The following is a 24237-nucleotide window of genomic DNA, read 5'->3' as shown; positions in this document are numbered from 1 at the left end:
TAATAGTTCTGGCAATGATAATTGAGCTCAGTACAGAAAGAAATTCTGGAAGTTCAACCAGGTGCCTCCACACACACCCCTGCCCCCAGTATCTTACAGACTGTTCACACTGGAGAGGAATCAAGCCATAAAGCATTAGCACTTTAGCTGGTTTTCACCTGCCTTAAAGCAGCTTCTAACTTAGGAGCCGATATACTTCTGCCTTTAAGAAAAAAAGTCATCACAGTCATTTTGGTACGTTTTGTCCGAATGTGTTAGGACTGAAATCTAGACCATACCATGAAAGATCGCTTTCCATACAGGAACAATGTGTTCCCAGAACCACCAAGCTACTCACAGATGTCACCTCAGAACCTGCTGGTGGCTTTTGTGTGGGCCCCTCACGGCCACTGTTCTCACCAAGCCACCTTCTCTGGAGGGCTGCAGGCCATGTGAAGCAGACCCTCCCCCTACCACCAGTTCTCAGTATATAGTACAATGGTCAGCAGCTTTGGGGTCTCATTTAGTGAGATGGCCCCAGCCTATTACAAAGGCTCTTTAGGGGGTTGAATAACTTCTATCCACACGTGGCCCACGTCCAGTACAACCAAACTCTGCTGATGAAGTCTCTGTTCCCTGCATGTCTCCTCTCCTGTGCCTTAGCATTACATGGAATCTTGGGTCTCTATTTCTGATAAATAAAAGATACCAGTAGTCACTCGACTAGGTTAGGCTGCTTCTTTAAGGTGACCTTTTAACTTAGCCACTATCTCCAATAACTCCTTATCACCTCCATAATCAAATAGAAAATTCGTGGTTTGGCCTTCAAAGCCTTCACAACATGGCCTGCTCTTAGTCTCCTTATACCTTGCTTTCCCCCACATACTCTGCCCTCCAGTGACAAGACCACATTGGCGTTTCTTACACAAGATGCCTGTTCACTGGCAGTCCCCCAGGCCTGGAACTCTCTCCTTCTTCATCTCTGCTCCTTGGCTTCCCTCAGGTCCCACCTCAAATCCTGTCTTCTACAGAAAGCTTTTCTGAATCCTCCTTAATGCTTGCGTTTTCCTCTCCTCGATTCTTTCCGATTTATCCCGTTTGCACGTAGTTGTTTGCCTGGCATCTCACCCACTGGACTCAAGCTCTTCAAGGGTAGATACCATCTTTTGCCTTGCTTTGTATCCCCGGAGCTTAACACAGTGCCTAGCACAAGTAAGCCCCTAAATGCTTATAGACTAAGTGATTTTTGAGGAGGGAGGGTTACCCTCTTTGCAATCTCCCCATGCGTTGCCTTCCCAACATCCGAGAGAACAAATGCCAGAGCCAGGTCTTCAGTTAACACCGGTCTAGACCCATCTCCTTGGGCAAGGATGGCCGCAGCCCGTCTCCTCTGGAGACCAATTGTTCCTGAGATATGCTTTGGGACTCTGTCTTCTTGGGGGTTACGCACTGTGTTTCAGCTCTCTTGAGGAAGGGCAGCAAAGTTCCTCCTTTATTCATTAAGAAATGAAGTTAACATTCTTCCTCATTCTTTAGAAGTCTCTTGCTTCTTCTCACAGACATTTAACAGAGGCCTACTTCATGGTGTAATTTGGAACTTTCAGGAACCCTTTCCCAAGCTCAACCCTGATGATACTTTTTCTCTTATATTAGTGTCGCTTTCCAATAACTCCTCGATACCTTCTTTCCTCTGGAAATTGAGTGGCTGCCCATCAGTTGGGGAATGGCTAAATAAGTCATGATATACGAATGTAATGAAATATTAGTATTCTAAAAGAAATGATAAGCAGGCTGATTTCCAAAAAGCCTGAAAAGACTTACAGGAGTGAAGCGAGCAGAACCAAGAGAACATCGTACACACGGTTAACAACAAGATCATGTGATGCTCAACTGTGACAGACTTGGCTATTCTCAACAATTGATGATTCAAGGCAATCCCAATAGACTAGGATGGAAAATGCCATCCACATCCTGAGAAAGAACTACAGAGCCTATATGGATCAAAGAATAGTATTTTCACTTTTATAATTTTTTTTCCCTTTCTCATGGTTTTTTCCCCTTTTGATCTGATTATTTCTGCACAACATGATAAATGTGGAAATAGCTTTAAAAGAGTTGTCCATATTTAACCTAGACCATACTACCTGCTGTCTTGGGGAGGAAAAAGATAAAGGAGGGAGGGAGAAAAATGGGCGACACAAAGTCTGAGAAAAATGAATGTTGAACATATTTAACATGCCAGCTAGGGGAGGGGGTGGAAGGAAGGAGGGAAAAATTTGGAACAAAAGGTTATTCAAGGGTCAATGTTAGAAAAATTACCCATGCATATACTTTGTAAATAAAAAGCTTTAATAAAAAAAAGAATGTTGAAAACTATTTTTATAGTATTTGGAAAAATAAAATACTATTGAAAAGATTTTTTAAATGTGTAACAAAGTAATACAGTTAAAAACACATTGACCATGTCTGATAACAATTGTTTGTATTCCATATCTATAATCCTGAGTTCTTTGCTAAGAGGAGAAAGGGTTGTATCAGCATCTATCCTCTGGAATCAAGGCTGTATGTATTGTTCTGTTTACTTTGCTCTGCAACAGCTCAAACAAAATTTCACAAGTACTCTACATTTGTCAAGTGAAGAATGAGCTATTTCCCAATTGCTGGGGAGTCACTGCTTCCCCTTTTTTAGCTACTATGAAAAATGTTACTATAAATATTTGTGTGTGTGTGTGTGTGTGTGTGTGTGTGTGTGTATACACATACATACATACATGAGTCCTTTCCTTCAGTTCTTAACCTCCTTGGAATATATGCTCACTAGTGATATTGCTGGGTAAAAGGGTATGTACTTTTGTGACTTTTCCAGTATAATTCTAAATTGCTTTCCAGAATGGTTAGATGAATTGCCAGTATCGCTAACAATGTATTAGAGTGTCTGCTTTTCCTCTGTCCCTCTAACATTTTTTGAGGGGGAAGGTTACCCCCTTTGTGATTTCCCCATGTGCTGCCTTCCCAGAAACTCAGAGAACAAATGCCAGACCCAAAAGTTCAACTAATAGCTAAAATACAATAATATAATGCTTACTATGTACCAGAAACCATTCTAAGTACTCAACAATTATTATCTCATCTGATGGTCCAAATGACTCTGCTTAGACAAGGATATCATTTCCATCTTTGTCCCCTTTTCAGATGTTAACTTCTCCCTAGAATGAGTTTAAGGAGTTGTTGCTATTGGAAGTCCCTTTGCAAATACTCAAACCACCTACCAACCAGTGACCCCACAATTAGAAGGCATGATCGCAGGGTATCAATAAGGAAGAAGAGATACTTTCATTCACAACCTGTCCAGGCTACCATGAGTTTCAGGTTGATAGGTAGATCGTCCAAAGGCAAAGACCTTCTGCAGGCTCCCCAGGATGGCCTACCTGGGATTCAGACCAAGGCAAACAAACCAAAGTGGCAGGAGGTATAAGGGTAGGAATTTGGCACAGGTAGAAGAAGGAAATCATTCCAGGCCTGCCCAGAGTCCACAGATAGAATGCCAAGCCTTCATCCTACCCCTAATTCCACTGCATTCATATATCACAGTTTGTTGAGCCACTCCCCATCCGATGGGCAGTCACAAGCAATCCGAATGAGCTGGGATGCAGATGAGAGAGAAAATGAAGTAGAGAGGGGGGAAAGGATGATACGGTGAGAATTCTTGGTCAGGTAGAGGTTGGACAAGATGGTCTCTGATATCCCTTTCAACTTGGATGCTATGACATGGCTCAAGATCTTTGGTTCTAGAGGCATTCATGGGTATCCTTTGTGTCTGGAGGGAAAGCTGACCGTGTGTTCTTTGGCAGTTTGCCTGATCGTGATCAATGAAGAGAATGGATTTTGTAGGTGACTAGGCTTAAGGTTGGAAATGCTTTATCTGATGAGGCATTCCTAAACATTTCCCTCACATTACACTTCTTTAAATGGCTTCTCATTGCCCGCAGAATCAAGCTAACACTCCTAAACTTGCCAGTAGATGTCCTGGACAATATGGCTCCACCCAACTGATTTAACTGAATCTCCCCCTATTCAGCAAAGCATGCCATCTCTTCCATCTAGACTTTTCTAATCACTATCTAACGAACAGTCCTTGTTCATTAAGCTCCTTCTGTGTCTTTATGGCTTTGTCTCTGGCCTGTGCCTTTCCTTCTCTCCACACCTCCAAATCTTGCCTTTTCTTCAAAGCCCATCTTAAATCTTCTTTTTTTTTAAATCAAATGTTTTAGCAATAATTCAACATTTGCCATCTACACTACCAGCTAAAGTTACCTACAAACCATTGACACTTAAAATTCATTTTCATGTCTACATAATAATTTCAGTCATTTCCTAAATCCTCATCAGGATTCTTCATTTATCCATTCAAAATATTCTTTTCATTCTATTTACTTTTCCTCTTATCCATCCAGGGGTACCTACTGTGTATCCTGTATCTCTGGCTATGCTTTCTTTAAAATTACATCATTTCATAAAAATTTCTTTTTCATTAGAGTATTCCACCATCTCAACGCATGCCCCATAATCTGTATGACCTTATTGAGAGACATTCTATTGATTTCTAGATTTTTTTTGGCAAGTTCAAGCAAGACCGCATGAAAATCTATGGAAAGAGAAAAGGGTTTTTTTGGCTTTATATGTGTCCAACAGTGGAATTACTGGGTCAAAGGTTATAATTAGTTGGATGAGCTTTACCATGTACCACCAGATGGAAACTATCCCAAGAGATTCTACAAGCTTGTAATTCCAGCAGCAGTGAATGAATGTACCTGTTCCTCCACACCAATACCACCCCAAGCCAGAGTTGAATTTCCTTCCTTTCGATTGCACCCAATTTGATGGGTGCAAAGTTGCACCTCACACTTGTTTTAAGATACATTTCTTGGATCAGCCCAGGCCCAAGAAATCTCTTCCTTCTCTAAAATCCTAGAGCACTGTCTGTACCCCCTCATTGATCACTGATCGTGTTCTGTGCTGTGTTATTATCTTTCCACACACACCTATCTCATCTCACCAACTAGACTGTTAGGTCCATAAGGACAGGAAATGTGTTACGCTCCTGTGTCATATCTATCACAGTGCCGTGTACACACACACACACACACACTAAGAGTATCACAAAATAGAGGAAAGCATTCATTAAATGTCAGTAAATCACTCAGTAAAGCACTCGGTAAACGGGTGAACAAGACCCCAGAATCAAATCTGGCTCAGTTTAATGACGAGAGAAGGAAGACCAATGTTTTCCTCAAGACATTTTTGCCACTTTGTACCCAAAGACCTGGGAATTCAAAATGATATTTCTTTCCCACTGGTTGCAGCTCCTTCCCACCCTTCTAACTCCTCCCTTATCCTGCTCCCCGCCTCAACCCCCTCATTGTCTCCCTTCCACACTGGTCGGGAGCCAGAATTAGAAAATGGTCCAGCTGTCCCCAGTGACTTACGCCAGCCTGGACTGCTCTGCAGTGCCACGAAGGGCCAGGACTTTTGTTTACAGCTGGTATCAGGGAGAGGCAGAGAGCACAGCTGACAGCCCCACTATGGAGCAAATATCAATCTCCCTCTGTCCTCCCAGCCAAGTTTCACAAACCAGCTCTATTGAGGACTGGCCTGCACCCGCCTGGGGCCCCATCAACCTTCCATTTACAGCTTTGGCCTGGGAGCTGCCGGGTAAATCGCTGCTTTGTACCTCTTAGGAACCTCCCTTCCTCTCTCTCCCATGTACCCAGACTCTATCCTTTCCTCAAACAGTATTTCTTCCTCAAACTTCGGCCCATTAGAGGAAATATCTTCTTCTAGTTCTTAGCTCCCTAACCCTGTTACACGTATCCCCCAAGGAATGTCTGAAGGAATCCCACTCTTCCGTCCCCAGACTAATAATTCAGAGGGGGTCGGGGCAGGGAAAAAGAAAAAAAATCAGTATTATAACCGAAGCAAGGTAAGACAGTCGGGTTTCCCTGGCCTTGTAATCTCTCATTTCTGTGCTTTCATTCATTCACAGTGCGCCTGGTGCTGACCTCTCTCTCTTGAGCATCACTATCAAAGAAATGGAAATTAAAACAAGTTAGAGGTGTCCTTTCAGCCCCATCAGCAGTCTTGACATCCTTTCTGACATTGTGGGCCCCTTGGGCAGTCAGGCTGGAGAAGCCTATCGAATCCTACACAGAACTGTGTTAAGTGCATCAAATAAAATATATAGGATTACAAAGGAAATTAATTTTACTGAAATATAATTACTGAAACTTTTTTTTTTACAAATAAACTCATGGACAGGTTAAGGTTAAAAACCTCTTCTCCACTGGGTCTTCTCTCCAATGTGCATCTGTCACCTTGAACGCTTAAAATGGAAGCTAAAGACCCTTTTGCCCACATTTGGGAAAATCTGGCAGTGAGCATATTTGGAGACACCTCCTCGTAAACACTGGGTGGTACCATAATAAGCCAAAGATGAATGATCTTTTTTCTGCCAGTCTCAAGAGACAGGACTTGACATGTTAGCCCAGAGCCTGGGGAGCCGGGGTCATAGGTTATGTATCACAGGTTATGAGATGATGATAAATAAAGCTCTGTTTTTGAAATTGCAGGAGTGAGGTGTCAGTGTGGCCTATACCAGAACAAAGGCTTCATCATAGAGACAAAGAAGAGTCGAATTTCAAATATACCTTTTCTATAGAAATTCACACTTTGTTGAGGAAGTACAAGATGGAAAAAGGAGTTATCCAACTTCCTTCCCCCATCTTCTAAGATCTTCACAAATCATTTCACAGATAAGGAAACTAAGGCACAGAGATAGATGGTAGCTAACTTTTCCAAAGCCACTTGGCTACTTAGGGCTAGAATCAGGACTAGAAGTCAGCTCCTGAGACTCTTTCCAGTCCCAAACTCTTTCCTTTACATAACATACAGCTTCTCTTAATCTGCAACAAATCACTTATATGTGCATATAGTTCTTGGAAACATAAACTAACTCTACAGTAGAAAGGAGACAAATTATATTGTTATGCCTATGTTACAGAAGGGGAAACAAAGGTATCACACAGGGCCTTTGCTACATTAGGGTCCAGTTAGCCATTTGCTCCCCCTCTGATTTCATGTCCCAGAAGTGACAGAGGACACTGGCACCCCTCTTTCTACATTCGGGGTGGCCAGAGGGGTCTGGCATTAGTCAGAGAAGCCCACAGAGTCTCCAAGGAGACAGAAGTTGTATTTAACGTAATCGCTCTCCCTCTTTCCCATCTACCAGGGCTACAAGAGCACCGTGTCATGTCCTATAAACTAGCCTCACTCTGCCTTCCCACACTCAGCCCAGCCCCACTGGGGTGACCTGATGTTAGCCTGATAAATAGCATGGCTATTCCTAAAGCATTCCCAGAGTTATACCTATTCCTTTCCATTTCTTTGACATCTCAAATCTCCACAAGTGCAGGTAACCATGACAACCACCAATCTGCCAGAGAGAAGATGCAGCCTGGCGCCACCATCCAAAAAAAAAATCACATTTACTTATTTTCTCTGAGCAGCTGCTGGATCTCTGGAAGTTGACACATTCCTGACAATTTGAGAGGTTCTATACCCTATCAGCTCATCTCTCACACAACACAAGAGAATGCAACAAATCCAGCTGTCCTACCAATTTGTACCCCCTGGCCAGGGCCCTCTCATTTGGAGAATGGGGTGGGGAGGGGGAGCTGCATCGCAGAGCCCAGTCTCATGTATTCAATAAGAATTTACGAAGCAGCAACTGCAAAGTGGAAACCCATTTTGCTCAACTCTGGCAATACGAAAAAGCAAAAAATCCCAAAAGAATCCTCGCTCTCCCAGAGCACAAGTTTTGCTGGGAGAAGGGAATGACAATTAGAGTTGATGACAATATTCTGAGCTTTAGTAAAAGTAAAACGTGGCACTTGGTTCCAGCCCAATCGAAAGACGCAAGAGAAATTTGAATAATGTGACCACTCGAGGATTCCTCGTACACACTAATTGGGACCGAGACGTCCACAGATCTGTAGAGGGAAGACTACTTGAGGAGAGAGAACATTAACAATTAGAGGAATCAGGAAGATGCTCCCCATGAGAGGTAGGGCTCGAGTCAGCTAAAGATTCCAGAAGGCAGAGGGTTTGAACAAGGCCAGCTTGCATAAAGGCAGAATCCACAGAAAAAAAGATCAAATGTGGACAACAACAAATAGGCCAACAGGTTGCAAGGTAGGCTACATGAAGGGAAATCATGTGAAATAAGTCTGAAAAGGTAGGTTGGAGGCAGACTATGAAGAAATTTCAACAGCAAGCTGAAGTGTCTGTATTTGATCCCAGAAAGTAGGGAGCCACTAAATGTTCCTGAGCAAGGAAATAAACTGGTCAGTCACATTCTTCATATAGATTACTTTGGGTATTATACTTGTGGAGGACACGCCGGAGAACACAGGGACAGATGATGTTTTTCTTAATGCAGTCTAAGGTTGCTTTCCTAAGTGTTACATCAATCTAAAATCCCATAACCCTTTTGTTCATATCACACTACCAACTCAGTCTATAGTCTGCTAAACCTTTCCAATCTTGTTTCAAAACTTGTGAAGTTCTTTCTGGGAACTTGGAAGACTTTACATTAATCTCCACTAAATTTCATCAAGCAATTCTCTAAGTCCACAAGTTATACAATGTATACACACACATCTAAATACGTACATATATATGTGCGTATATATAAAGATAGATTTGTCTTATTAGAGCCATACTAGGCTAACCTTTGACCCTGGCCTGGCATATTTAAACCCAAGTAACCAAAATGAGGGTATAAAAGTGCCTGATTCCTAATAGGAATCCCCAATCTCAGGTAGCTACAACATACTAAATTTGCTGTTCTTTAGAGGTTCTCTGGACCTACATCCTGCTGCCTCTCAGAGTGTCAAAAGCCTGCATATTATCAAAAATAAGTCAATTCTGCCCTGGGAACTCCTTCCTAGTAGGTCTCACCAATTCTTGGTTACAGAAGGTAAAAGGAAGGAAGTTTTGGGCTTCAGGATCCTTTAGTTATTTTAGCAATAAAATTCATAGGCCGAGCAACCATTTGGCGATGACTGTAGAAACACAGGCCGTTTACATTTATCCCCATTTCATTTACATATCCCCACAAGGGGCTTCTTCTATCCTGCCCCTCTAGTCTGATCTGAAATACAAGGATAATGAGCATGATCTAATGTGGGCTTTTTAAAAAAAATTAATTCTTTAAAATGAGTCATTATTTCCAATCGCTCTAATTATATGTAGTAACCAATGTATTTTTTCCATCTTTCCAAGTTACCTCTACACACACACACACACACACACACACACACACACACACACAGCCTATGTAAATTTATAGTTAGCCAGCCACTAGCTAAACTTACTCTTTGCCCATCAAAGAATATCAGTCCCAGGACATCTCTGGAAAAAGCCATGGAAATACAGTACAGGCACTCAGACAGGACAGGAAGAAGATGGCTCCAGTAGTAGTGGCCACTCACTCACTGGTTAGCATAGCAGGGGTTGCTTTCCTAAGTGTCCCATCAGATTTTAGGACAGTGGATGAGGGCTTTGAATGGAAATCTTAAAGTCTATATAGCTAATATCCAAGATAGACTAAAGGCAGTTTTTCCTAGTCCCTCCTGAAATTCCTCTGAGGCCATTTACCCGGTCAGCTCACCCAGAAATGAACAATCCAGAAAACAGTATCTCTGCTCTCCTTTCTGAATTAGCCAAAATTTTGCCTTAAATGTAAACCTTGCACCCAGATGTAACTTCCAAGTGGTTTCACAAGGCCACCACAGCTCTGGAGATACTCTTCTCCTAACTCGTGGATCATGGAATCACAGACTGAGAGCGAGGAACCCCTCAGTAAAGGGATGGGTGGAACACTTGAGGCCTAAAATCGCTGTCACATATTCATGGTCACAGAAGTTGTATAAAAAAGCAGGTTGGGATCTCTGACCTAAGGGGAGATGGAGTAGGGAATGAGCATAGTAAAAGGCCTGGGACCACTTGATATCATTTTGGTTTTCTAAACATCTGTTTCATTATATCTCACTCCATCCCACCCACTTCCTTTTCCTTGGGAATGCTTCCATTCCTTTTTCTGATTTGACTAATTAAAGGTAGTTTTTTGTGGAGTTGGAAGAGAGGGTTTCAAATCTGTTATATTCTAGGAAGCACAGTTGAATAGAGACAGTGAAAGATACCTCTCATTCTGACCTAGAACACCCATGTCTGAATTTAATCAAGCATTATTTATTAAGCAGCTACTAGGAGCCAGGCACTATGCTAAATGCTAGGGATACAGAAAGGGACAAAACACAGTCCTTGCACTCGAGGAGCTTACAATCTAACGGGGGAGACAACACGTAAATCACTAATCCTAGAGCAAGCTCAGGACAAAATATATTGGATATAATTAAGTGAGGGAAAACACTAGAATTAGGAAGGCTTCCTATGGAAGATGGGCAATTATTTGAGACTTAAAGGAAACTAGGGAAGTCTACAGTCCTAGCAGAAGAAGGAGAGCAATGCAGACATGAGAAACAGCCAGAGAAAATGCCTAGAACCAAGAGACAAGCTTCTTTTTCATGGAACAACCAGAAGGCCAGTATCACAGTGAATTGAAGAGTACAGGACATGTCATGGAGTAAAGTGTAAGACTAGAAAGGTAGGAGGGGGCTAGGTCATGAAAGGCTTTGAATGACAAAGCATTTCGTATTTCATTCTGAAAGTAATAGGAAGCAACTAGTGTTTTTTGAGTAGAAGGGTAACATGGTTGAATCTATAACAAAATCACTTTGGTCATTGAATGGAGAAAGGACTGAAGTGGGGAGAGACTTGAGGCAGACTATTGCAGTAGTTCAGGCATGAGGTCAAGAGGGCCTAGGCCAGAGTGGTGACAGTGTCCAGAGGAGGCATGGGGGCATATGAGGGCTGCAAAGGAGAAATCAGCAAACCTTGGCTACAGCTTGGATATGAGGGGAGGAGGTAAGATATAGTGAGGAGTTGATAATGACATCTAGATTGCTAGCCTGAGGGACTAGGAAAATGGTGCTGCCCTTTATAATAATAGAGAAGTAGGGGGATAGGAAGAAAGACAATAAGTTCTGTTTCAAGCATGTTGAGTTTAAGATGTCTACAGGTCAATTTAAGATATCTGAAATGCTCTTGGAGAAGGGAGATTGGAACTTAGCAGAGCTGGATAGATCGATTTGAGAGTCACCAGCATAGACATAGTCATTAAATCCATGAGAATTGATGAGGCCACCAAGTAAGTAGAATGGAGAGAAAAGAGGCCTGTGGGATACCTGAGTTTAGTGGACATGAGGAGACAGAGAAGGAACAGTCAGATAAATAATATGAAAACCAGGAGCATTTCAAGGAGTAATCAGTGGTGTCAAAAGCTGCAGAGTGCTCAAAGAGAACAAGATTGAGAAAAAACCACTGGATTTGCCAACGAAGAGACCGTGGGTCACTTTGAAAAAGAGCAGTTTCAGTGGAATGATAAGGTCAGAAGCCCAACTGAAAGGGGTTAAGAAGAGAATAGGAGGAGAAAAAGTAGCAGAAGCCATCTGAGTAAAAGGAGATGAAGAAGAGGGCAGAAGAGAGAGTTCATGGCAAATTTACATTAAGATCCAGGCCTCTTACAAGTCTAGAGGTAATCAGAAAGCCATCTTTCTATATCAGAGTCTGTCATTCACCCACAGGATAGAGTTGCCAGGTTGCACACTGGGAATTATGCAAATGAGACAGGCACCCAAGAAATGTGTTCCTGTATATGAATCTAACACGCTTAAAGGCATCGATTGACAGTCCTGCTGACTAGAGACAAAAATTAATTCCAAACATGTCCGGTTTGGGCCACTAGCGAGGGGGGAGCTGTCCAAACTTCTTGCCTCGGGCCTAACCTGGACAAAAAAGACAAGAGTACAGCATGTGGCATTAAGGGACTCTGGAAAGCATACATCAGCAATCAAGATTAATATGAAATTCATGGGAGAAGGACGAGCCATCAGCCTTCCTACTGTCTGTCAGATTAACAATGAAGTGGGAGAGGGACAAAGAAACGGAATGGCAGCAGTTTTATACAGCACAATCCTCCAGAGACTAGCTAGAGAACCTCTACTCCTAGGCTGAACTATAAAATTAAAATGAAATGTTTGCATTTCTATTTTTTAAGAAGAAAAACAATGAAGGAAAACAGGAGAGACGCGAACCAAAGAAATTATGAATTCTAAGCAGGTCATTCGCCTAATGCAGAATGAAATGTAAATTGTTTTCTTTTAATGAGCCAAATCAGATTCATCCCACCTCCCGCAGCTCAAGGAGGGAGGGCAAAATCACTCAGTGACCAGTCTTAACTGAAAATGAGATTCTCCTTTTCTAAAGCTCCTGACTCCATGCTGACAGATTCCCCTCCAAAGTGCACTGATTCTTTCTCATTTAGTTCTTGTCTACGAGCAACCATCTCCTCTAAGAGAAAATGTTTATTGTTCTTTAGAGCTGAACAAGAGCACACGGAAAATGGGCGCCAATCCTCTGAGGTTCAGAACAAACTCACCATAATTGCTGAGATCTGAAGCTGCTCTCTGAGCTACTAGCTAAGACAAGTAACCAACATCTGAACTACCTACTAGAAGCAATACACTGGGCAGAGTAGGGGAGGGGGAGGGGAGAGAAGGGAATTCAGGTTCTAATCCTTCACTTCGTTGGATGATCATGGGCATCACCTCTTTGAGCTTTAGATAACTCACTATAAGCCACAGAAAGGGCAACTCCAATCTCTGTTATTTCATATTAGGGAATGATCTCCACCAAAGAAGAGTACAACTCTATAGAGTGCTGACATCTTAATCTAACCTGGGGGCCCTGAAACTGTATGGGAACATCATCCAATTTCCAAGTTCAAAGAGATCTCAAAAGTCAACTAGTCCAATCTCTCCTTAAAGCATGACTATCATTTCATAACATTCCAAGGGAGTCATCTAGTCTTCTCTGGACATTCTCTGATAATTGGGAACTCACCCACTTCAGGAAACAACCATTTGGGCACAGCATTAATTGGTTTTTAAAATGCCTTCTTCTGAGTAAGAAAGAAAGAAAAAACCCTACAATATATTAACATAATGGGCTATTATCGTGTAATAAAAAAATCACAAAAGAGAAAATCAGAGAAACATGGGATTATGAATATGAACCCATACAAAGTGAAATAAATAGAACTAGAAGAAGAAGAATCAAAATACAACAATGAGCACTGAATGGTAGTTGAACATAGAATTAGCTATTAAAAAAAACACCAAAACAATGAAGGCTTTGGGGAACAGAAAATGAAACAGAAAGGGGGGGAGGAACTAAGCCACAAAAGACAGAATAGTATATACTTTGTCAGTTACAGTCACTGTACTGGTTGTTTTTGCTTAACTGTTTTTCTTGGTTACAGGGGAGAAATGGGATGTGTGTGAAATAATTGATGTAAAGGCAAAAAAAAAGTTTCAATAAAACAAGTTCTTTCTTCTATTATTCTGAAATTACCAAAATAGAAAGGAGAAAACCTTCTGGTTTTTAGCTGAATTGCAGCCAGTGAAAATAATGATTGAGAATAATGAGCCTTGGGAACTAGTTGTTTCATGGGGTTGCAAAACCTAGGTTTCAGCCTAAGAAAAAATACATCATTTCCATCATCAAAGGGTATGTGCCTGTGTGTGAGTACCACACCAAGTGAGATGAAAATGAATAGTCCCTGCAGCCCTAGAAGACCAGTTTTTCAACATGAATAAGCACCTACTATACTTCTAAGCACCTGATCCTGAGTTAGCTGGTCAAATTAGTGTCTATCATGAAGTAGGTATTGTGTCAGTCTACTAGATAAAAAAAAGTTACCTAAGCCATGTTTCCGGCCTTCACGAAGGAGAATGACAAATTCAGCATCATAAGTGGACCACACATACCCATTGCAATGGTGAATAGAACATGACTAGAAGAAAACTAACTAGAAACAGTTATGCACTCACATTAGGTAAGAACTTCAGTGCTGTTTCTGTTATGAAAAATTCGTTTTCTTTTGGAGTTAGAGGGAGGGAAGAAAATCTGTCTTTGGCTTAAAATAGAACAAAGATGTGAGTTGGTTATCTAATCAATGACCTTCTTGGGATCCCAAAGATAAGATGGGAGGGGAAATCATGGACCTGGTATCTCTGACTAGGGTCTGACACTCAGACTATATGGACAGCTAACAGAAATCCATGAGCTCAAAAATTACTTCCCAAGCAGTTAATCGTGTGATCAAAGGATATGAACAAATAGGTCTCTCTCAAAAGAATTTCAAACTATTAACAACCAGATGAAAGAACCAGGTGGTATAGTGGATAGGATGCTAGAGTTGGAGTCTGGACAGGCTGGGTTAGAACTCTGCCTCAATTACTCCTGGCAAGTCACTTAACCTTTCTCTGCCTCCGTTTCCTCATCTGCAAAATGAGAATAAATGCACTTACCTCCTAGGGTGGTTGTGATAATTAAAGGAGCTAATGTATGCAAATGCTTTATAAATCTTAAAGTGATCTAGAAATTGTTAGCTGTTATTAAAATAATCTTCCTTGCTCTTTTACAGAGGTGGGGAACCAGAGGATGAAATACTGCATACAACACTGGTTTTTTTGGCTAGTTTGGCTCATTTAATGGGACTTTCTTCTTTTCTTATAAGGGATGACTCTCTGGAAAGGGATAGGTTGTAGAAGGCCATATTGGCTCACCATCTCTAACAGATGTAGAGCGCCAGTAAATCCATGTCCATGCTGGCTTACTATCTCCCTAATAATTGTAAAAACATATTGGGTAAAAATCAGGATAATCTTGATAAAGAATGCCTGAAACAGGATCAAGATATTTAAGTATACTATATTATAAGTCATATAATATTACCCCTCAACAATGAATTAAAGACATACTTGAGGTAAATGCATTAGTATGATCATTTCTGCTATTTACTACTCTGTTTCGACAAGTCCTTTGGTCTTGAGAAAACATCGCAGCTATTGACAATTCTGTTGCTGTCGATGAGCATCCCAACTAGGTTACTTACAGTTCTGTGTTGATAAGTATCTGAAATATCAAAGTATGGAATATGCGTTAACTCTGGAGGGATAATGATGTCAACTGAAGGGAGCTAATGTAGTAACCCTAGTCTAAAGGGGGTATATTTAAAACTGACATTTCAGATTAATAAAGGAAAACTGCAAAGCATATCTTTCACCTGGCCTCGGGTATCCACACTCTTGTTTTTCACTGGAGTTGGACTCCAACAGATGGCACCCCAACAGGGACCTTTAGATGTCCCGGCAGGAGAGCGCCCTCTTGGAGCTCACAATAAGTTAAGAGGGGAAAATAAATGACATGAGAAGTAAGATAAAGTAAGGAAGAGGTGATCACCAAAAATAATTTATCACTAGAAATAATTTATCACCAGGCTGACATGAGAAACAAGATATAAATATATGAGATATAGAATATATCAGCTACTATATTAAAAAATAAATATATATGATAAAATTTATAAGATTGATCCTTGTCCAGCTGGTATCAATATAGTGCACATATTGAATTGGAATAAGGCAAAATCAACCAGGTAGCAAGGACAGAGTATTATCTGAAAGTATTAAAAAATTAAAAAAAAAAAGAAAAAAGAAAGAAAGAAAATTAGTTCAAGAAAAAGGATTGGTAATTACCACAGGACAGTTCAAAAAAATTTTGGAGTCTGTAGAGATATGCTGTCCTTGGTTTCCTCAAGAGGGAATGATTTAGAAAAATGGGATATGGTAGGAAAACAGATAGGGGAATCTTTCAAAGAGGGAACAATTGATTTGGAAAAATGAGATATAGTAGGAAAACAGATGGGGGAATATTTCAAAGAAAAAGGACTAGAGGCTCTTCAATTACAGTATTTTCTATTTGGAATATTTTGAAAATGTCTTCAACCATCCGAGACAGTTCCCTTAACTACAAAAATCCTTAAAGTAGATTCTTCTACCAAATACTCTGGAGGAAGAAGAAATGACCAAAACTAAAGAATATTTAAATGCTAATAAAAAGGGAGAATCAGTACAACTTTCAACTCTCTCACCCCCTCCCTTCCTCCCACCTCCTTGTCCGAATCCCTCACATAAACATAGATCTAAGGAAAGCAAAATTCTTATGAACCCAGCGGGCTAGTTCAGGAGGCAATTAAGAGAGCCCAGGGAAGAGGAGATGTCCCTTTAGAAATGCAATTAGCCTTTCCTGTTTTGAAGCTCCTGATCCTAATAATCCAGCTCAAATTAGAAGAGAATATCAATTTAAATCTGGCAAGGACCTAATGTGACTTTTGCTGAGGCAACTTAAATTTTATTGAAACAACTTGCCTTTGAAAAATGCTTTTGTGGATTGTTTAAAAAAAAAAAAAAAAAGCTTTACCTGGGGGAAAACTGAAATGACTTTAGTAGAAATGATTCAAAGGTATCAGAATATTGAGACTTCTACTTTTCAAGTGGCTACATTAAATCAGGAAAATTTATCATCTAAAATTTTTTCAAATTCCCATAGACGCTTTAATTATGGACAATTGGGTCACAAGTGCAAAATCCAGGAAGGGCAGACATTGGGCTTCTGAATATCACTTTCAGAATGATAGGGAAGGTTATCTGATAGCTGGAAACCATTCCCAGGACTAGCCCCAGCCCAGTCAAACTACAGGCACTTTCACTTCTTTTCCCCCAAGCTGTGCCTGCAAACAAAATAAGTTAAATCCTACTTTTTTTGACAGTACTTAAGATCTAAAGCATGCTAGAAGTGCCAGGCCTGATTTGTCCCTCTCGGTGTCACATGGAATTATAAATAATATAGAATATATTTTCTCCCCACTAGAGACCCACTTGAGTCCGCTTCCTTCTGGTTTGCTACATCTCATTTTAGGATATAGTTCACAGGCATTGCTAGGGTTTAAAATTACGCCTGGAGTAGTAGATTCTGATTTTGGGGGAAAATATATATTCTTTGCTATGTCATTTCTTACCACAATATTTTTTTTAAAAAGGGAGAGAAGATAGCACAGTTATTAATAATACCCTACAAAAAAGGAAAAGCATAAATATATACACATGCATACATACATACATACGTACAATAAAAAATAAAAATTCAGGGTGGTAAAGATTTTGGAAGTACAGGAAAAAAGGCATTTTGTAAGCAATCTATCACAGATTCTAGACCAGTTTTAAAATAGAAATTAGAAGGGATAATTTAGTTACTCTTAATGATTATCAAAAATGTTGAGGATATTAATTGGATAAACTGTATTTGAAATTGGAAACACATGAATTGACAAAATTATTCAAAATATTAAGAGGAGGTACTAACCCTAACTCAAAGTCTGAGAGTTAGCTGCAAGCAGTAGATAGTATTTACAGATGCTACCAATAAATCATCAGCCTTTTTATATATATTCCACCTACTACTAAATATGTTTTTAACACCCTGTTTGAATAGACACAGCAGAATGAGTTATATGCAATTAGTACTGCATTGTATACTGTTCAAGAACCTCTTAATATTTTTCAAATAGCAAATTGGCTGTTTACGAAACAGCCTCAGCCCTGGATATCCTGCTAGTTAAAATGAGATTCCTTTAATATTAATTATTTCTTTTGTGTAAAAGAATGGTTTATGTTTGTACAATGTTAATAACTAAGTTGTTTTTATTTTTCAAGTTTATAGCTCTCAGCAAAACTGAAACAGTCTTCTCCCATGTCTTTTTTGTCTGTGTCTGTGTTTCTGCACAGAATGTCCGCGTCATATTTGTTCTGTGAGCTAGATTCTGTTACCTGGAAAGATTTAAAAGGCAACCAGCAAGGAAAATCCTCTATAGTTAGAAGTTAGTTAGAAGGCTGGAAATTTTTCTTAAAAGGTTTAATTTTTTACTGTGGATTTCAGCTCTGGCCAAACTGGGGGGCTACTCAAAAAGTTAGCTAATTAAAATTAAAATAACATCTTTATAGAATCTCAAAGTTTTGAGAGCAAAACAACTTAGCAAATTCTCAATTTTGAGAAAAATTGATTAAGGAGTTTGGCAACTGGACACAACAACAATAAGGAAAAATAGCAATTTTTTGACTTCTATCTTGTCTGGAGTCTTCTTTTACTCCATTGGGATTAAGAAGATCGCTAACAAGACTGATATACCCCGAAGCTCTCTATTTGCTTAATCTCTCTCATCTCAGATCAGATTAAAACTCAAATTCTGCCTCCCCTGTAGAAATAGGAGAAGCACAAAACCTTGCCAAAAACACCCCCCAGTCCAGCTTGGGGGAATAGGGATGGAGTCGGGGTCAGATTCCATGCTCAGCATTCCCTGAGCCCTGGCATCTGAAACTACCATCCCGGCACCAGTCACCCCAGCCTTCATCAGGTTCTGTCCAGCAACTGCTTGGGAATAATCTGGGTGCTCCTGGCAGCACCCCTAGTGGCAGAATGAAAAGAAAAAGCCACTCAGCCTGTTTTTGGTAAACTCACCATTCTCTGTTTCAGTTACAGAAACATATTAGCTACATAATTTATGTTTATCTCTGCCCAGTTTTCTGATTTGTAAAGATAGCTAATAACGACTGTTGTGAAGATCACACAATTATTAAAATGCTTTGCAAAAAATAAATCCTATATAAATGCTAACTGCTTTACTGGATAAAATGGCTTCATCTTTGCACAGGCCATAAAAACACTAAGAATGGTGGGGATTGGGCAACAAACAGCTCAGCTCCTTCTCTGAGGCCTCTGTCAACTCCCTCAATATGTAAGCTTGTCAGTTTTCTTAACCTTCAGGATAAGTAAGGTCATCAGTCCTGAGAGTTGAGCCTGTTTAGGAAATATATTAAGTAATATATATATATATATATGAAGAAAAGTATCTACTAAATATCTCTAAGTTCATTTAATGATTAATTCTTTGCACCAGGATGAGTTTTAACATACAAAACAAGTTAAACAAGCTCTTATGTGTCCAGATTTTGGTAAACTTTTAAAAAATTAGAATTTACTATTAGAGATAAAATCTCTTGGGACTGTAATTGATTTTTTTTTTGAGTTTTGAATTTGCCTGATCATTAAGTCAGTAACCCATCACTTGAGAGAAGTATCATAAGTTACTCAGAGAAATGAGACCCTGAATTGGTAGGAGTGTGTATCTGGACAAGAGCTGGGAGCTCAAGGTGAGATCCTTCTGATTCAGTTTCCCAACTGATCATTCCTGAGTCTGATAAGGTAGAACTATTATAACTGGATAGCCATCTAAACTAAGGAGGCTTTATTTTGTTTTGTCATGTGTATGCTCCCAGGCTGAGGCCTGAAGAATCAGTTCTGATGATATTATCATACCCCTCCCTGTATTTTCCTCCCATAATTTTTTATAATAAGAGCAAATGGTCAATACAAATTCATTTATATGATATCTTGTTATTTTCAATCTGAAAATATGTAGTCATTATATCCTAAATAATTTGGTGAATGAGTATTTGGACTAGCCATCTCTTTGTTATATATACATATAGATGTTTATGTGAAATAAAATCCTTATAAGATTTCCAAAATAATGTCAGAACAATTAACTCGATTGTCTGTAAGACCTGTTATTTTATTGTTTGTTGAAACTAAAGCTGAAACATTCTTAACATTTGTATATACTGTGTGTCCTGTGACACAAATATATTTCGTTACATGAAAAGTTGCAGGCCAATCTACCTCGGCCTTTTTACATCTTATAGCAGTCCTTGTAGATCTGTCTTTCTATCTCAGATTATCCTAACCTGTTTATTAGATTTGTTTTATACTCTAGATTTTGGTCAGTTACAGTTGCACTGGCCAGCTTCAAGGAATTAAATCAACCTTTGGATACTTCAATCAATTCTAATTTACCCTCCTCCATAAAAGACTGGGACCCTGCAAGTGACTCAGTTCTATGCCCGTTCTCAGCAGGATAGTTTGAGAAGATGAGATCATTCCCCCCTGCCCCCAGAGGACTTTGGGCCCCATTGGTTTGGGGAGGAACTGGAACTGAATGGTGAATGGACTCTAAATTATTCAGTGTCTGGATGGATCCCCTGCTACGATGTATTTGGGATTGGGATGGTACAAATTTTCACATCTCAGACATGGGATTCCATGACGTTTTCAGGCCCCTCAATAATATAATGTAGGGCATGTTTAAAAATAGCCACAGAATGTTTCTAACTTCAGATACCATTTTAAGGAATGGCACTGGAATCCAAATCATGAATGTGCTAGGAGGGTAGATAGTAAAATGTTATCATTGTGTTTTATCCCAATGTCTTACTTCTATCCAAACCTCTTCTAATTTGCTACCTATGGTCCTTATTGGTGAACACCCATTCTATGTGATAATATCAGCCTACCAAGCTTAATCACCGTTGGTGCAGGTCAGCAAGTAAACAGGTTTGAGATAACATCAAAGGAAAATTAGAAAGCAGAAATAGGAAAAGGAGAATTGTTGGATTACTCCTTGCTGGGGTTCTAGCAATTATAACAATTATTACACCACTTGCTATTTCACCTTCAGCTCCTAACAATCTATTCAGACTGCCCAATTTGCAAATCAATCAGCAAGAAATGTATCATAAGCTCTTAAAGAACAAATTAATATAGATAATGAGTTAAAACAAGGACCAAAGTTAATGGAACAATCATTAATATGGTTAGGAGATCGTGGAAACAATTTGGAAACTATAAATTCACTCATGCATATGTAACTCTATAGATGGGATGATGATACCACCAATGTGACATGGCTTCAAATAAGGAACAGCATAAATGGAGCTATATACAATTCCAACGTCACTTGGGATACATCTGAATTAGCTGCTTGGCAGAACACACAGCAAAAAGTAGCGTCACTGGAATGGACACTGATCCATGCTCATGCTGGCTTACCATCTCCCCAATAATTGTAAAGACACATTGGGTAAAAATCAGGCTAATATGATAAAGAATGCCTGCAACAGGATCAAGATATTTAAAGTATATTATTTACCCCTCTCTAATTAGAGACATAGTTGAGGTAAATGCATCCCTATGATCATTTACTACTCTGGTTTCAACCAGCACTTTAGTCCTCATAAAAAATCAACTATTTACAATTTTATTGATATTGAAGAGCATCCCAACCAGGCTGTTTACAATTCTGTGTTGGTAAGTATCTGAAATGGTCAAAGTATAGAATGTGCTTTAACTCTGGAGGGATGATGATATTGACTGAAGGGACATGATGTAGTAACCCTAGTCTAAACAGGGTATATTTAAGACTGGCATTTCAGATTAAAAAAGGAAAACTGCAAAGCATATCTTCCACCTGGCCTCGGATATTCACATTCTCAGTTTCATTGGAGCTGGACTCCAACAATAGGGGAAGGATAAAATAAAACAGGTTGTGTAAAAATAAAAGATAATAAAAATTTTCATTTAAGAAATCATGAGTCAAATAGGTAGAAATAACACTGATACGAGAATCAGAAGATGTGGGGTTTCAGCAGCACATCTATTTATGAAATCACTTTGAGTTCTCCTCAGCTTGTCTCAGTTTCCTCAATTGTAAATTGGGGATTATAATAGCACCTACCTCCCAGGGTTGCTGGGAATCTACAATGAGATATTTGGGAAAGGTAATATTTGTGCTTAGCACAGTATCCGGTACATAGTAGATGCTATATAAATGCTGGCTATTATCATTATCATTCATCAAAAGAGGAAGGAGTCATGGAAATCCAAAACATTTACAGTCACAGTCACAGGAGAAGGCTGTAATTTATATGTATTAAATATCTATCATGTTGGGATGAGGTAATTGGCCACATGAAGTGCAAGAGTTAAACAAATGGGCCTTGCCTCAGAAGAGTTTACTTTCCTATAGGAAAGACATAAACATGATCACTCACACAAATTCTATTCAAATGCAAAAGGCAAAGGAAATGTATTCTCTATTAAGTTCTCCATTTTCATCCCAAAGTTCCTATCTCATGTCTCTTAATGAATTTTCCTCTAGATCAAAAGTTCTTAACCTGAGGTTCCTGTCTTTTTAAATTTGTTTTTCATTTTGATAATTGCATTTCAATACAATCGATTTTCTTTGTGATCCTATGCATTTTGTTTGATGCATTTAAAAGCATTAGCCTGAGAAGAAGTTCATAAGTTTCACCATACTTCCCAGGGAGGTGGGAGTGGGGGGAGAAAGCAGTCCAGGCTGTCCATCTGTTTAGTGATCAAGCATTGAAGGACAAAATTAAATTCAAAGCAATCAGAAAAGGTGGAATCAATATCTGCAGCTTGGGCAGAACACAACTTCTTTCCACGTGGAGAACAGTGAAGCAGAAACGGAAGAAGAGAAAGAGAAGACAAAGACAATGGAAAATGGAAAATTAAGAGAAAAAAAAAAAAAGATGAAAGAAGGAAATCTAAAACGGTTTTCCACATGCAGTTTCAAGGGAACTTTCAGCCCATCCTTTTCCCTTTCCATGTCCAGGATTTGGTGACATCTTGTGGCCATCGGGAGGCTGCACAGAGGGCTTTCTTGAAAAATAAAAACTGATTTCTGAATACACAAAGAAACTATGCAAAACCCAATAATTCAGTGGGTTTTGAGAGATATTCACTGTGGATAAGGATTTTTGTAAATACTGAACAAAGCAAGTTCATATTTTTTCCCAGTTTTCCTCAGGTTTCTTATAGAAGCAAGTAGATGGGAAATGTCTCTGTCAGTGAAATTAAAATTATGTTGAGGAAAATTCTTGCCATTAATATTGCTTTAAATCATATTCTGGCTCTCAATATGGGCAACCAACATTGAATAAAATTAAAGGAGAATGTTAATTGACTTTACTGTCTGCCCTTTCTTTACCCCCAATCCCCCAAAACCAGCAGGTTTCTATAAAATTTTAGGGGTGTGAGTTCATCCCAGGAAGGGTCTAGGGGAATCTCATAGAGTCTATAGTGTTCTAGAAGGGTCAAGTCTGAAAAATCCTGGGAGAAAAGGAGCAATTCTGAGGCCATGGCAGGGTTGTCTAGTTCTTCCCTCTAGAACGATCTTTAAGGGTGATAACATAACCAGATTAGAAGAGCATGAAAGAAAATACTTGGCAGCTCTGTAGATAAGGACAGAGTTTATGAGGAGACGAGACAGACAGGATCACAGGAAGTAAAATGGTTCATTTTAATTACATAAAATTTAAAAGAGGGTTTTTTGCTTTTGGTTTTGTTTTTACAAACAAATCAATGCAGCTAAAATTAGAAGAAAGCAAGAAAATGAGAGGGAAACCTTTTCAAGAAGTTTTCTTTGATAAAAGGCTCATTTCTAAAATATGTTTGGAACTGAGTCAAATTTATAAGAATAAGCACCATAATGAACATGCAAGTTTCCAAAGGAAGAAATCTAAGCTATCGGGAGCCACATGCAAAAAAACGTCCGAAATCACAAGTAATTAGAGATTTGCAAATCAAACAACTCTGAGTCAGGGGTTCACACGCAGCAGATAAGTTCAAAAGACCACAAAAGAGGGGATGGGGGGGGAAGGAAGATTATAAATGCTATAAGTGACTATATAAATTATAAATGCTAAAGTGACGTGAGGGAAATAGATACCTTAATGCACTGCTTGTGGAGCTGGGAGCTGGCCGTCCAACCGCTCTGGAAAGCATTTGGAAGGATGCCACCCCCCCAGTTATGAAAACGTGCACAACCTTTGCAGCAATAATACTGGTACTTAGGTCTACGCTCCAAAAAGGTCAAAGAAACGAAAGTCACCTCCAGGAAAAGGGCCAGGCCAATGGAAGCCCTGCGGGGTGAAGAGGAAAGGCGTCTTGTAGGACTTCACGGAGATAATGTGGATAATATTTCTGGCCTTCCCGCTGTATGGGGGAGGGGAGAGAATTTGGAACCGAAAGTAAAGATTAAAATTGTTTAAAGTTGTCGGGAAAACGTTTAACAAATAGATAAAAATACAATACAGAAGGGGAGACTGAGGCCTACCGACGCCAAGCGCCCGGGTTCGGTGACCACCGTCCCCCGGCCAACCCATAGTCAGGAGGTCCACAGCCTCGCGGGCCAGCCCCGCCCCACCACGCCCGGTTTCCCGCGCTCCCGCGAGGCGGCCAACGATAAAATCTCGATAAGAG

At 39.8% G+C, this 24237-nt stretch overlaps 1 long non-coding RNA gene across 1 annotated transcript in view; it reads right to left on the bottom strand.

Moving 5' to 3' along the window:
* The window catches only part of LOC127542619 (uncharacterized), a 33732-nt gene extending 9512 nt beyond the window's left edge, over positions 1-24220 (bottom strand). The window contains exons 1-2 of the long non-coding RNA XR_007948766.1: positions 24092-24220; positions 23705-23970 (exon numbers count right to left, since the gene is read on the bottom strand). This is a non-coding gene — a long non-coding RNA (uncharacterized LOC127542619). The remainder of the gene's footprint in view (positions 1-23704; positions 23971-24091) is intronic.
* Positions 24221-24237: the final 17 nt, after the last annotated feature.

Source organism: Antechinus flavipes, chromosome X (assembly GCF_016432865.1).
Source record: "Antechinus flavipes isolate AdamAnt ecotype Samford, QLD, Australia chromosome X, AdamAnt_v2, whole genome shotgun sequence".
Taxonomy (NCBI): Eukaryota; Metazoa; Chordata; class Mammalia; order Dasyuromorphia; family Dasyuridae; genus Antechinus; species Antechinus flavipes.
Note: the sequence above shows the minus strand (reverse complement) of the source record. Positions and strands in the feature narration are given on the sequence as shown.